The 13,930-nt window shown below is 42.4% G+C and overlaps 1 protein-coding gene across 4 annotated transcripts in view; it reads left to right on the forward strand.

Moving 5' to 3' along the window:
• Window positions 1-13,930, forward strand: part of ASB2 (ankyrin repeat and SOCS box containing 2) — a 54,186-nt gene that overhangs the window by 8,727 nt on the left and 31,529 nt on the right. Inside the window, exons 1-2 of one of the 4 annotated variants that reach the window (XM_021292446.2) lie at window positions 4,514-4,659; window positions 4,961-5,035. The exons of 1 other annotated variant lie outside the window; for it this stretch is intronic. The gene's annotated coding sequence lies outside the window, so the exon portion shown is untranslated. Of the gene's footprint in view, window positions 1-4,513; window positions 4,660-4,960; window positions 5,036-10,333; window positions 10,693-13,930 lie in introns of those variants that run through there. 2 more of the 4 variants (XM_005506129.4, XM_005506127.4) reach the window with 2 other exon arrangements.

Genomic DNA, 13,930 nt, shown 5'->3' on the forward strand with positions numbered 1-13,930 from the left:
CTCTGCCTGCATCAACAAAATCCACCCCACTTTGTTTTAATTGTACCAGACTATGACTTGAAGCAATGCAAATTTCAGGATGGATACAAATCTCCTGTTGATCTCTGCTGAGAAGGGAGGGAGCTGTGGGGAGCTATGGAGAGCTGTGGGGAGCTATGGGAAGTTGTGGGGAGCTGTGGGAAGATATGGGAAGCTGTGGGGAGCTGTGGGGAACTATGGGAAGCTGTGGGGAGCTGTGGGGAGATGCCTTCCCGGCCATGGCCAGACACCCTGTTCCCATTGCAGCTTTGGCCGTGTCCAGGCAGAGATGGTGGAGTCTCAAGACTTGGGCCTCAAGACTTGCTCTGACAAATCTTTCTTCTGTGTGCCACTATGCAGAGATCTGCCAAGTCCTGTTGACACCCTTATCTGGGCTAATGTCCCTTCCTTGCCAAACGTAACACCTCAGGACAAATTTCAGCCTGAAAGTTTCAAAATCAACTGCAAAAAGTTCAGTGTAATCAGTTCCTAGGATACCTCCAAAATACAAATGTTGTAAACAGAATTTGAGGGTTAGGGTTAGATTTCCTTGATTTTTCAGAAGCTGCCCAACTTGCTTGGTCCTGTCTTTTTTCACACACAGTTCCCAGTCCCCTCTTTGCATCTCTGTGTGCATGTACATGTATCTATTGCAGTGTATGCACTGATACACAAATTTTACCTTTTTTAAATCTTCCTCCAAACTACAGTGGTCTCAGCAGAATTTTGTTTTATTTTCACAGCAAAGTGTGTTTTTCCTCTACAAAGTAAGCAAAAGAGGTGCAGAGTCCCATGCTTATATCCAGGTTATGCTATTTTAGTTATATGTAGTTGTAGCTTTATTTTTATGTCGTTTCTTTTGGTTCTCTTCTAATATGCATACTGTGCTTCTAATTTTTCTGATTCATTTTTTTCTGAGGATGCTTAGCCAGCACAGAACTCTGATTTGTTCACCCATGACAGTAAAGACATATACTTCCTAAGACAAACTCTTTTTTCTGCTTGTTCCAATTCAGTCTACCATCTGCATAATGCACACCTATTATTTATATTTCATAGATACTGCTTTCAGACGGAGAGGTGGACTCTGTGCACAAATACGTCACCATATCTATTTACTATTGTGGTTGTCAGTGAATTACCTTGAACCATCCGGGATCAGCAGAGAGCTTTTCACTCATCTCCAAAGAGCCTGAAGTCTCATTGTTCTTTCCCAGATGGAGAATATCAGTCTGGAGCTCAAAATGGAAAAGTATTAATGTGTCATGAGAACTTAATATGGCAAGACAGTGTATGCCATTTGCATGTCACATTATTTCACAGATCTGAGACACAATTTTAAAAATCTCTTGATGAAATGTGCATGCCTCTCCCTGAAGTGCTTCATATGTCCCTCGGCCTGAGCTGCACCTGCTTTGGAAACAAAGAAGTACAGTTCTACTAAAATAAGAAGGGATAAACTGATTTCCAGTAACTAAAGTTCCACTTATTGTTTACATTAATAAATGCAAAAGACTCTGTTCTCTGGCCTTGTCTGTCAATTTTGCAGCATATAGTGAAGAACTTAAGGAAAGATGGAAAGCATCTGAAAGTGGCGTTCTAGTTATGCGAAGGAATTCTTTATCAACAGAAAGCTGGAGAAAGCCTGCACCTTCTGCAATGTTTTCCTCAGCTACTCTCTTGCCACACAAATTTGTACCTGGAATGCATACCTCTGGGTTGGACTAGGTGATCTCCAGAGGTCCCTTCCAATCCTCACCATTCTGTGAATTGTGATTCTGTAAAGGATTGCACCCTCTTCACCCAAGTACAGCAGATTTCCAACAAAATATCTGTACATATGCACATATACATGCAAAGAGAGAAAAAGAGTGCTTATTCATCTGTGTGTTTTGCATGACAGAAGGTTCGCAAGACACAGTAATAGTTTGTTATAATTAATGTTAAAATATAAGTACTTTAGGGAAAGAAAAGGCTGGTAATGCCTAGTTAATCTATTCCTTGCATATTTATGTATGTTATTTCCAGTTTATTATGAGACCTTAGTGGGTTTGGACTGATTGTTTTATCCTCACTCCAGTGTGACTCCATCATCTTATCTGATTTTGGACCAATATACCTGAGCATACCACTGAAGTAATATCAGTTCCCATGCTTTATTATACAGATATGATGCAGAGCAGAAACAAACTGATCCTGGGGCCAGACAAGTGGTATGGATTGTCTCACAAGAATCAGTGATGAGAACAGCGCCCTCCAATTACTCCAGTGGTTTCTGGCGCATCTTTCCTTTTTTTCCTCCCTTTAAGAAAGTGTATTTATTAATAAAATGAATATGAAACACTCCATTCCTATTCACATCATGAACAGTGAACCAATAGCCAGAGACACTTCATAACACTGTGGAAAACTTACACTATCAATCACTATTTTGTGAAAGGAGTATTTTGGCTCTTGCCAGACACGAATGTGTCTAAGGCTCTGCTGGTGCCACGTGTGTCCCAGTGGGTGTGCTGGCACATCCATCAAGAGCTGCTGCCTGCAAAAATGAAGTTTTGACTCATGTATGAGGTTTGGGGTCTTTTTTTCTTTGACTACGTTTTAAAGGTAACCACAGTTTCCTGTGCAACGTGACCTCGGTGTTCACAACATGACCCATTGTCATTTCCGTGTGACTCCATGTGTCAAAAGCCAGGCTGGTGCATGCAGCCGTGCTTTCCCCAAGTGCCTGGCTCGCAATGCCAGCATCCGTCTGCAAGGGAGGTCCCTGCTCCTGGTGTTCAAAGCCGCATGTGGGTCTCTGCTGGAACACAGCAAGAGGCTGTCAGAAGTTTGACAACAATAGCACAGAAATGTGCTATTTGTGGCTCTGGGACTCGTTGCTTCAAAATGTCATGGAGATAAAGAATTTAGCAGGGTTCAAAGTTGGGTTCAGCATTACATGAAAATGAGACTGTTGAGAAGTAAATAATCAGAAAAACATTTGAAAGGTTGCAAAGTGCCAAGTTTTGAAGATTTAAACCAGCCTCTATGAGCTGGCAGGACGTCTCTGAGGGGAACAATTTATACTGACAGAAGTTTCTTGCAAACGCTCCTAAATTATCACTGTCAGAGACAGCCTATGAGGTCTACTTAAGCTGACCACTGGCCTGATTGATTTTTGGGTACAAAACAACAGAAAATTAGATTATACTAGAGATTAAGCTATGATACATAGCTGTGACCACAACTAATGTGACAGACATGATGTACAACCACAACACAGAAAGCAAAACCATTTTAATGAAAAATAGAATGTGCCAACCAAGAAATGATTAAGCCTTTGCAGCATTTCAATAAAAATATCTTTGACACTCTGTATGCATCCACCTACACTCATATATAGTGTGATTAGCTTTAGATGTCTAAACTTGTCTCACAGTCTCAGGTCAAAAGGAAATCACTCATTGAAGGAAAAAAATTGTAAACATGATTTAAATACTTTTGAAAGGTGTTGTGTTGACATACCCTCATAGCAAAGTGCTTTGGTATCCAGAGAGCAAGCACAAAGTGGATGGATAGATTTCACTACACTGACAGGGTAATGTGCTTTGCACTGGTCCAAAAAGACTGTCACACCTGAGGGTGAGAGATTTTTGGCTGAGGAGATCAGGCATTACCCTCTGTAGCCCATGATGTGATCAATCAACCTGTTCCCACACCCAGACCAGGCCTGCATGCACTCCTATCATCCCACCAGCTACTGGGCAACTGTCAGGCATCAGCCCCCTCCATTTGGGCTGGGTCAGCTTTAGCCCAGTGACCCAGGGAGCCGTTTGTATCCCATTTCTAATGCCTTGAAACAGAACCCTCTCCTTGCTCAGCTGCCACGGAGTATCATTTCCCAGGTGCTGGCTCAGCAGCACTGCGCTCTGCCTTGGGGCTCTCCGTGCACCCTGAGAACACGTTGATTTGCACGTCACAGCTGTTGGCCCCTCTGTTTGATGCTGAGCAGTGTTCAGCACCTTCTGTCTCATCCCAGTGACACTCCCTATGCCAGGCTGTAGCCCCAGGGTGGGCAGGGACCTTGTGCACCAGCTGGGTACCTACAAGAATGTCCCCACAGCAAGGATCCCCAGAGGCTGCCAGGTCCTCGTGCCAGAGGAGAGCTCAGCGTTGATGCCCATGACCCGCATGTTGCTGGAGTGCCTGCAGCCTCACTGTCCAAGGCCTGGTGAAAACATTTTCTTATCAGCAAGGTGGGCCTAGATAAATGCCAAAGGACAGAAGCATGGCAACAGCTCAAATGGAGAAAATACATCCTGTTTATCGTTACAGCTCTTGGTAACACCAAAGCAGCTTGTGTGTAGCTCAGCTTTTTAATCTAGCCTTCATCTATTTTGCCATGCCTGTTGTCACGTTTAACTGTAAAGGTGTTAAACAGATTTTTCCATCTCACTTTGTGGTTTTGACACTTGTATAACAGGTTTGCTGGTTTTTTTTCTCCTGTGCTCAGGTTTTCGCTGCAGCTGTGGTCTCCAAACCCAGCTAAGGAAGCTGATGATGCTTAGTTTGGAGATCTGGGTCTCCCTGCCTCAGCCACATTGACTGGTGTCATCTAACCCTGTTGTAGCCGAGGATGTATGCAGTATGGAGTATCTAGTAAGCTACTTTTTAGCTGTGAAAGAATCTGTCCTCTTCTAAGTTTAGGGTGGGAGTTTTAACAGCCATTTAAGTCTACTCTTGTGGAATCAGAGACCTCTCATTTCAGTGGGGAAAAAAATCTACAATTCTTTTCAAAATCCACTCTAGTTTACCTATTCATGTCCTTTTTTAAGGTAATCTAGACTGTCACACATAAATGACTATGGGACAGTAATTACTACTTGATACAAAAGAAAAGAGAGAATACAGAAAAATGTTTTTTCCATCTTCTTGCTTTTAGTAATGTTTCTTCCCTCAGCGTACTTGTGACTCTTATTATTGCACTGCCTGCTTACCAGATCAGTAGATGGAGTCCAGAAGCCTGCTGAATTAGGTAAGTGTATGGTTATTTTTAACCGAATTGAACGTTAGATGTTCATATGGCATGTTGTGCAACAGATATACACTGGTGTCATGTGACATTCTGTCCAGACACTTGTCCTAAATTTAGCTCTAAATTTAACCTGAGAGATGTAGGGCAAATAGTTAAATGTCAGCCCTGCAAAACAAACCTGTGGCGTTGTGATTTGAACTTAAAGGAGGCATAAACCTCTGGTCCTCTCTCATGTGTGCTCAAAGCAGTGCAGGACAACAGAGCTTTCTCAGTGTCAATATAAAGGACAGTCCATTTGATCAGACCTTCAGATATTGTGTATATTACATATGAATTTGACCACACAGCAAAACCAGCACTGGGTAAATAGAGATGTTGGTGCAGTGCCCTGTAGCACAGTCTGTTCTGGTTCTTTCACTGCTCTAGTCTGCACAGCAACTGATGATGTCCCAGGCCTGACCATCTCATGGGGGGGAGCAGGCCAGCATAACATGACAGGAGTCAAAGTGGGTGACAACTTGTCCCCCTGCCTTGAGTTTCTGAGCCCCGTGGCAGTGAAGCCCCTTCTGGTTGGGGTGGCCAGAAGCCACCATCAGCATTCATCCCAAGCCAGGCTGGAGCCCACCTCTCAGGAAGCAAAACCACCCACTTTTCCCTGGGGCTCTGCACAGGAGGATCCCACTCTGCATTGCCACTCCGGTAGCACTTAGCTACACTTAACACTTCAAGCAGATAAAAAGTCATAATTTCTTGAATTTCATTGTGCTCCAAGTTACGGACATTTCTGTAAGCTGCTGAATTTAGGTAGGGGCATCTTTTGTTTGCTGAGAGCTGCTTATCTGTGGCAATAACAAAGACAGTTCCATACCTAGAAAGCCTGTTGTTCTCATGTCATTGAGGGAAGGGAAGGAGAGCAATGCAACAGGTCTTATTGCATACAGCAGGCACAACAGTTAGAAACAATTCAGTCTGAAAGGAATTAGAGGGTACCAGATAAATGCATCAGAAGAGGCTTTGTTCATAAACTAGCCTAGGGGCTCAAATGGAGAGGTAAAGACCCGTTGTATATTTCCAAAGACTGCTTTAAAAAAGCTGTGGAAAGGTTGTTTCCCATCAAAATCAATTTCACTTTTCCATCATTGCTGGTTTGGGGTTGCTGTTTCTCCCAGGAACTTTGTTATTCACAGTAGCTTGTGTGTCTTGTTGCCATTCTCATCTTCCTGCTCCCCTGCAAGAGCCGTGGACCAACGGCATAGCAGAAACATCTCTGAATTTTGTAGACTTTGTAAAGGTCAAGAAAAAGACATGTCTTTCGTTACAATTCTTACTAACATACATTATAACATAAGATAAATGATATTTGCACAGCAAAGAGTAACTAAAGGATAATGTTTATGCTTTCCCTCTTCCTCCGAGGAACATGTATTTATTTATATAGTCTTTGGGTTATGTTCGCTTCATATTAGCATTTCATGTTCCCTCTGACTGGTTCCTCTTTCATTTTGAGTCAGTGGATGTGACCTTACGGTGACATTTGCAGAGAGGCAGTGACTGCTGTAGCTGCACGTTCTCCCAGAGCTCACTGGCAGGGCAGGTCTGGGCTGAAGCATCACATACCTGAAATGGGGGTTAGGATCATGGGTGTTCCCCTTTGTGCTCCAGCCATATTTCCAGAGGAGTGAGGCCTCCATTTTGTTTGTATCTGAAAGGTAAAAATTTTCTTTCAGGAGCCACTGTGCAGGGGTGGAAGTTGTACACTGAACCCAAGTCCACTCTGACTTGGAGGTGTGAGTCAGGAGCCATTAGCGTGGGATAAATTCCTCCAGAAAGGGGAATTATGTTCTGAGTAGAGTGATCTCAAAACGCTTGCAGCACTGAAGTATTTAGGCAGCAAAGTCGGCAAGAAATAACGTATATTGTATTTCCTACCCCTGGGCGTGTGTGACATCCTGCACCTTTTCCTATACAAGTGCCTCTGGCTCCTTGCCTTTCTCAGGGTACTGTGGCCAAAGCAATCATTAGTTCTTGCAATGGAAATTGAAACCATCTTCCCCTGTGGGAGTTTCTATCTTCTCATTATTTGAACGTGGGTTGTATGGCAGGAGGCACAGGAAAGTAGCTTTTGGTTATGATGTTTGTATTTGATCTTTGAGAGTGATGGAAGCACGGCACGGCAATGCCAAATGAAAAGCTCTGCTCACCGGAATATGATTGCAAAAGGTACCGAGATGTGTGCCCTAGGTCTATGCCCTCACTGAAATAAGCCACCCAAACCATCTTGCTGTCTTTCTACAATAAAAAAGTTCAGACAAGATATAAGTAACAGGGTACAGTTTTAGGTAACTGGTGCACAGAGCAGTATTCTGTTCTGTGGCAAAGTATTATGAGGATTTTCTGTCCAGAAACTGTTACTGTCACAACTGATCAGTATTTTCTTGTTTCAAGAACAGCCACCCATGATCTAAGTGTTTGGGTACAGTAGATTTAATCATCATTGGTAGGTACAGGTTATGGACAGGAATACAGTTAGTGCTAATGTCCTTTCTTACCATAATTTTACCATGTGATGGCACATCTATGGCAGCTCTGTACACAAAATGAGTCTGTAGTAAGCTCATCGGTCTTCCAATATGTGCAAATGAATTTTGTTTGTTTGTTTGATTTTTTCATTTGGTTGGGTTTTGGTTTGTTTGTTTAGCTGGTTTTTGCGTATGTGGTTTTGGTTTGGTTTGCTTGTTTGTTTGTTTGTGGTGGGGTTTGGTTTGTTTTTTTTTACCAACCTCAGTTGCCTGATTCAGTTGTGTCTTGAAACAAAACAGCACTTAGTAGAGCTGAAGGGTTACTTAATTCCACTAATGGAATTTAAGACTCTGAACAGACCCAAAAGTGAAGGAAATGTTGAATGTGCTTTCCTAGCCTGACTTCTGCTGGTTATTTTAAGGAAATATGAAGAACAAAGTGAATCTCGCTGTTTGTTCAGCCATTTGTTATCTTCATGTGGTCATGCTTCTTTGTCTTCTTTCACATTAAAATCTCTTTTTTTGTACCCTGTTTGTGAGACCCTAGCTCACTCCCTCATTACCATCAGTTGGCTGTTCCTGTAATTTTCTATTTAAAGCAAAAGAAAACAGATCTAATATTCAGTGTCTGGGTTTGAAATCTGTCCCAGAAAATAGCATTAATTTATGTATTTATTTTTGCAGGTGACATTTTGTAATCTCTAGGAATGTCTTGAGTCTGAAAATGCAGATCCATAACTGTGCATACCCCAAGGGAAATATTAACAAATCTGATGCAATAGTAATAAATCATAATGATTGTTATTATCATGCTTTGGAGGTGTTATTAAAGCCACAACATTGTTTTACTGTGAAAAAAAAAGTCAACCCCCAAATGTATTATTTCATTCCTGTACAGTAATATTTCTGTAATTAATATTTCAAAATTCTATGAGGTCTTCCTCTGAGGATACCAAAGTATTTCACAGATGCTAATTTAAAAAGGTCTTATTTGGCAATCTCTATCCGTATATGTGGTCTCATTGACTTCCCGACTGCAAGGAATTTTTAACTCTTCTCTGAAGTTAATGGATTTGATAATTTCGACTTCACTAATGTAGAAAATGAGAAACAGAGGAGTTAAATGATCTACTCAAGACAAAAGGGAGAGTTACTGGTATCTGAAAATAGATCTGCTGAAGCACAGTCATGTGCTTTTATTGGAAAATGGTGCAGTAGCATTCATAAGAGCTCCAAATACATCAAAGAGGTGCGCATGGTTTTTCAAGGAAACCCAGAAGTGTAGGAGGGAAGTGCAGGGTGCTTGGTGTGAATAGCAGGGGGAACCACCTGCAATGTTCACAGCCACTGAGCCCTACTATATTTTTTCTAATCAAACAGTCCATCCTGGAAGACATAGGTACCCTTGCCTCTGGCAAGCGTGAATCTGCATCACAACATCAGCACTTTTTCTTGAGTTCAGTGAGACATCAAGCCAGCCATAAGAGTGCCAAAGGCATGGATCTGATGAGAGACTGCCAAAAGGCAAGCAGAAGGGTTAAATGTGCTAGATACTCACTCTTGGTTCTAATCCAAGGCTGCTTATAATCCGAAAGTAATATCAGGGAGGAAAGTCCTGGGTGCTTTTCGAAAGTCACGGAGGTTGACATGTTGTCAGGGGTGTAAGAGTTTCACACCCTCTTGGTGACGACATCCAGGGCTCCTTTGCCTGCCACAGTTACTGCTGAATGTCCTTAACTTCGGGCAAAGCAGCAGCCCTAGCACTAGTTATGAGGGGCAGAAGGTTTTGGCGGCAGCTGAGGAGGGGGACGTGTCACATACTTGCCATCCTGTCATGCCAGGGCAAGTCGGATCAAGGAGTAAGCATAGAGAGGGAATGATGCTGGTCCTGAAAGACACTAAAAGCAAAGGAGGTGAGTTAGAAAGGATCTCCCATTAGGGAATGGTATGGTCTTGCTAAACTGGTTCCCTTCAAGATTGCTCTTGCTAAGCCTTAGACGAGGGGTGTTTATGCACTGACAGGTGAGTACAGCCAGCCTGAGGCTCAACAAAGTCCTTCGAAAGGAAACCAGACCCAATGCAGTCTAGGCTTTATTCTCTTCATATGCAATGTTTTGCCATGGGAATTAGTGATGCAGGAGCTGAAGAAAAACACATAGGCATCATTTTAGTACTGCATTTTACTGTTTCTCTTCATTCATCGTATTAGCTGGGCAAACACATAGAAACCATCCCAAACTGAGAATTATCCCCAAGTTTCAGCTAATCCAACAGTGTCAATTCTCCTCTATGTGCCTGACTGCTTTCTTCTAGCTCATCCCTGTATCAGCGCTATCTCTCCCTTGGCCAGTTTGCTCTCTGCCAGATGTGGGGAAGATGGCTACCACTTCACATTTATGGCCTCGAGGAATCTGACAGAGGGTTTGTTGTTCACGTTTATGTGGTACGAGAGCAGTTCTTTTCCAGTAGTAAGCTCTTACAAATACTGCTTGGAAAAGGTTCACAGCTGCTTTTGTCATCATTTGGAATCTTGAAGTCTCAAACTTGCAGCCTTAAAAATATGTGAACCACTCTAAAACATCAATAAATACTCACCTAATGTTTGCCTGTTTTGTTTAACAAGCAGCAGCTAAAAGAAAATTGAGCTCCCTTCTCCTCAAGTAAATAAAACTCCAAGACAACATATTTTACTTCAAAATTATAAGGCAATTTTTTTTTTCTCTTTAGGTTCCAGAAACATGTCCATATATGGTCTACTTGTCAGGGACAATAAATAATGATGTAATAGAAAGGTCAGCTTTGTGTCATTTAGCTACAGGATGCTTGATGAAGTGAAGTTCTTCAGATAATGCAACAAAGAACTTTAGGATGAGTAAAAGTTTCTGCCGTGCATATTCAAACAGGAAATCTGAGATTCAGAACAACTTATATTTTGGCTTGTATTTGCTGATCATGGGGTGATCCAGAAATAAACTCCAGGCTTCAAAGCGGGAGTGTTTCAAAGCTGTCCTGCAGTTGATCGAAACATCCAGGCAAAGCAGGGAGATGAATACCAGCAAGGATTTTCTGAATTGAGACCTAATCAAGAAGATAACCCATTTCAACAGTATTATTACCCTTTTATTGCAGAACAAAAAGGTAATTCAAATATGCATGTTTTGAATTTATTTATCATTTTCAATCTGTCAGTTTGCTATGTCTATGTAAATGTTTATTCCTATAGCAGTTTGTAACTTAACACCCTGACACAGTCTTGGGAGATTTTGTGGTTTGCTTTTGGTGTTTTGGTTTGTGTTTGGTTGTTGTTGTTTTTCAGATAAGGCATAAACCACTCACTGGTATTAAGAAGACTGTAGCTCTCCCTTTTCCTTGTTTTACTTGCAGTTGATGCTTATATCTTTATCCCTAAAATAGTTTGCTCAGAAATAATTTTTGTCATTGTTACAACATATGTGTACAATGTAGAGCGCAAGGTGGAGTGTGAGGGGAAAAAAATGACATCACCAAATGAATTATTTCATTTATAAATTTCCAGTCGATATGACATGAAGATAATATTGCACTGAATGCCGTTTGAGTTAATGCTTTCTGAGAAGAAATAAAAGTTTGCAGGTGTATGCATTTCCAGTAAAGATTTGCAGAGAGTCACAAATTAATGTCATTGTAACATATGTCAGACTGATAGGTGACCTATTTTGACAGCTGGGGCTGGACAAGGGGATTTGTTTGCTTGGAGGATTCCTTTAGGAAGCCTGGCTTTGCTCCTTCAGCACTGGGCTGGAACATGAACGTTTTGCATAAGTCATCATTACAAAATATATTTGCCTCTTGCTACAGCTGGACAGCACAAGGTGCCATCCTTCTCATGTGCCAGCTTTGGCAGATCTGATGGGCACTGAAAATCTTAGTATTTAAAAAAAACAAAACAAAACAAAACAACCAAATGAAAAACAACCAACAATAACAAAACCTGCTTCCCAGAATTAGTGATCCAATATAATATCCTTTAAGAACTGCAAAGGTTTATCTGGAAACTGACCTTAAACACAGCAAAAATGTGTGCACTTTAAGGGTTGTCAATTGGTCTAACTTCCATTGCTAGCAGAGGATCTGACCTGAAAGGTGCTGCAGAAAGAGCTGAAGTGGAGGCTTGGTTTACTGTGAAGACTTCCAGTCACATTTACCTTCTCCCTATGTGCACTCTCACTGCTTTCAGAAGTAAAGGCAAACACATGGAAGGGCAAACACGTATCTATCTGCAGAAGCTGGCACTCATCCCTTACAAAAAGCAAAACAAGCAAGCTTCTTCTCTTCTCTTCTCTTCTCTTCTCTTCTCTTCTCTTCTCTTCTCTTCTCTTCTCTTCTCTTCTCTTCTCTTTTCTCTTCTCTTCTCTTCTCTTCTGCAGCCTCTCAAAGATTTGTTTTTAGAAATGAGGTTTATCAGACTGAGCCATAAATACTGAGGTCCTGTATTGAGTTACAAGCTGACTGGGGTAAACTCAGTGCAAAGGCAGGCAGAGTTCCTGGCTCTACTCCCTTAATGACCTTGTCACTCACCTGCCACCCTCCTCTGATAGCAATAAGTAATTCTGCTAATTCTGCTGCCAGGGATCTATTGACGGAGGACAAGCAGCCTTGCTAAGCTTTTTATAAGGAAGTACTATCAATGGAGACCAGTTGTTTCAGATGCTAATGGTACTGAATAGAGCAGTTCTGCATGTTCAAAGCCAGACGTAATCCTTGTTGTTTATTTATGTTGCATCAGGGATCAGAGGCCCATTCTCCCAAACACCCTATGTTGACAGAGCTTGTAGGCCAATTACAGTAGCAAACTAATTGTGTTTGTCTGTGGCTTTTACCACAATGTGGGTGGTTACTAGTAGTCACCCTGGTGAGTTGTACCTTTGGTTTCCCAGATCTGCCAGGTACAGCTGCTGTTTAACACAGGACAGAGCTCATAGCCTGGTCCAGGCACAAACGTTTCATTTTCAACCTTACCTTCTGGTTGGTGGATGCAGTCAGGTTACCTCTGGATAACACAGACCTGATTTCTACATCTAAATCAACAAACTCTCACTGAAACCAGGATGGTAAAATTAAGAATCAGGATCGGTCCCTATATGGAAATGATGGTAAATTTAGATCCAGAAGATCTTGTCATACTGAGCTATTAAATGGCAGCACAGGCAGCAGTATCCTAAGATGTGTCTCTGCCAAGAGATATCACTAATGAAGCCATGCACACCTGAAGGCAAGGTGACATCTAAGGAATAATAAGGGCACTATACCCACAGCTTTAAAAATCAGGTTCTACTCTTACAGCACATGCAATGCTCTGTGCTACCTGCCAGCTCATGGGCTGCCACAGAAATGCAGGGGACAGCCAGACATTAAAACGTCCCTCAAAAACCTGAAATTAGGGTGAACAGTAAACCCAGCATTTAACTTATGAATCTGATTCCAGTACTTTAAACATACAGTAATCAGACTTAGAACAAGCAAATAGATTCAAGCTGCATTTAGAAAGACCACTTTGGAAGAATTTTATCCAAACTGATTCAACCATTCCTACCAACAAAGACTGATTTTTCTCACACCTTTGTTACAGAAGCTTATAGCCTATAGTGCATTGGTCTAGTGGGCTTTTATAAGGTTGTACTAGTTCACTACGGGCCACTGATGTGGTTACCTTAACCCTACTGTGTCACCTGAGCCAGGGTAGGTCTGGGCAGCTACAACAGCACCAGGGGATGCCACTGAGCTCAGCTGTGGTGGAAGAAGGTTAAACTGGATCAGGCTGCATTGCATTTGCCTCCAGCTGAGGAGAAACACTCCATCTATTACTGCAGCTCAGCTGGCTCATCATGGCTTGTTACAGAAATAGGCTGAAATAGTGCCTAATCCTTGTAGCTTCAAACAAAAGCATCTCCATGCAGAAGGGGAGAGTGGTGGCTCTGCTCTGCTCAGGGCCATGGCACAGGGAGCTGTAGGGAGGAGGCATGTGTGGTGCCTCCTGCCAAACTCAGACACACCCCGCAGGTCAGTCTGAGGTAGGGAAGACCGGCAGAGGGAAGCAGGAATGACTTGAAGCCCAGCTGAAACCATACCATCTCTGCTAGGGGTCAGGACAGCCAAGACTGCCCTTGGCTATCAGGACCAACCCAAAGGCTTCTGCAGCCCCAGGACATGAGCCTCACACCTTCTCCGGGGTTCTGCCAGTCAGATGAGCAGAACTGAAAGCTTTTTCTATTTTGGGCCCCACAATGTTTCTTCTTGCAGGATGAGTCAGTGGCAGGATCTGCAGCCAGCACTGTTGTTTCTGCACTCTGTGGGACTCCTGTCAAAATATTTAGATTAGTGATGATCACCAACAGGC

The sequence above is a fragment of the Columba livia genome, chromosome 5 (assembly GCF_036013475.1).
Source record: "Columba livia isolate bColLiv1 breed racing homer chromosome 5, bColLiv1.pat.W.v2, whole genome shotgun sequence".
NCBI lineage: Eukaryota > Metazoa > Chordata > Aves > Columbiformes > Columbidae > Columba > Columba livia.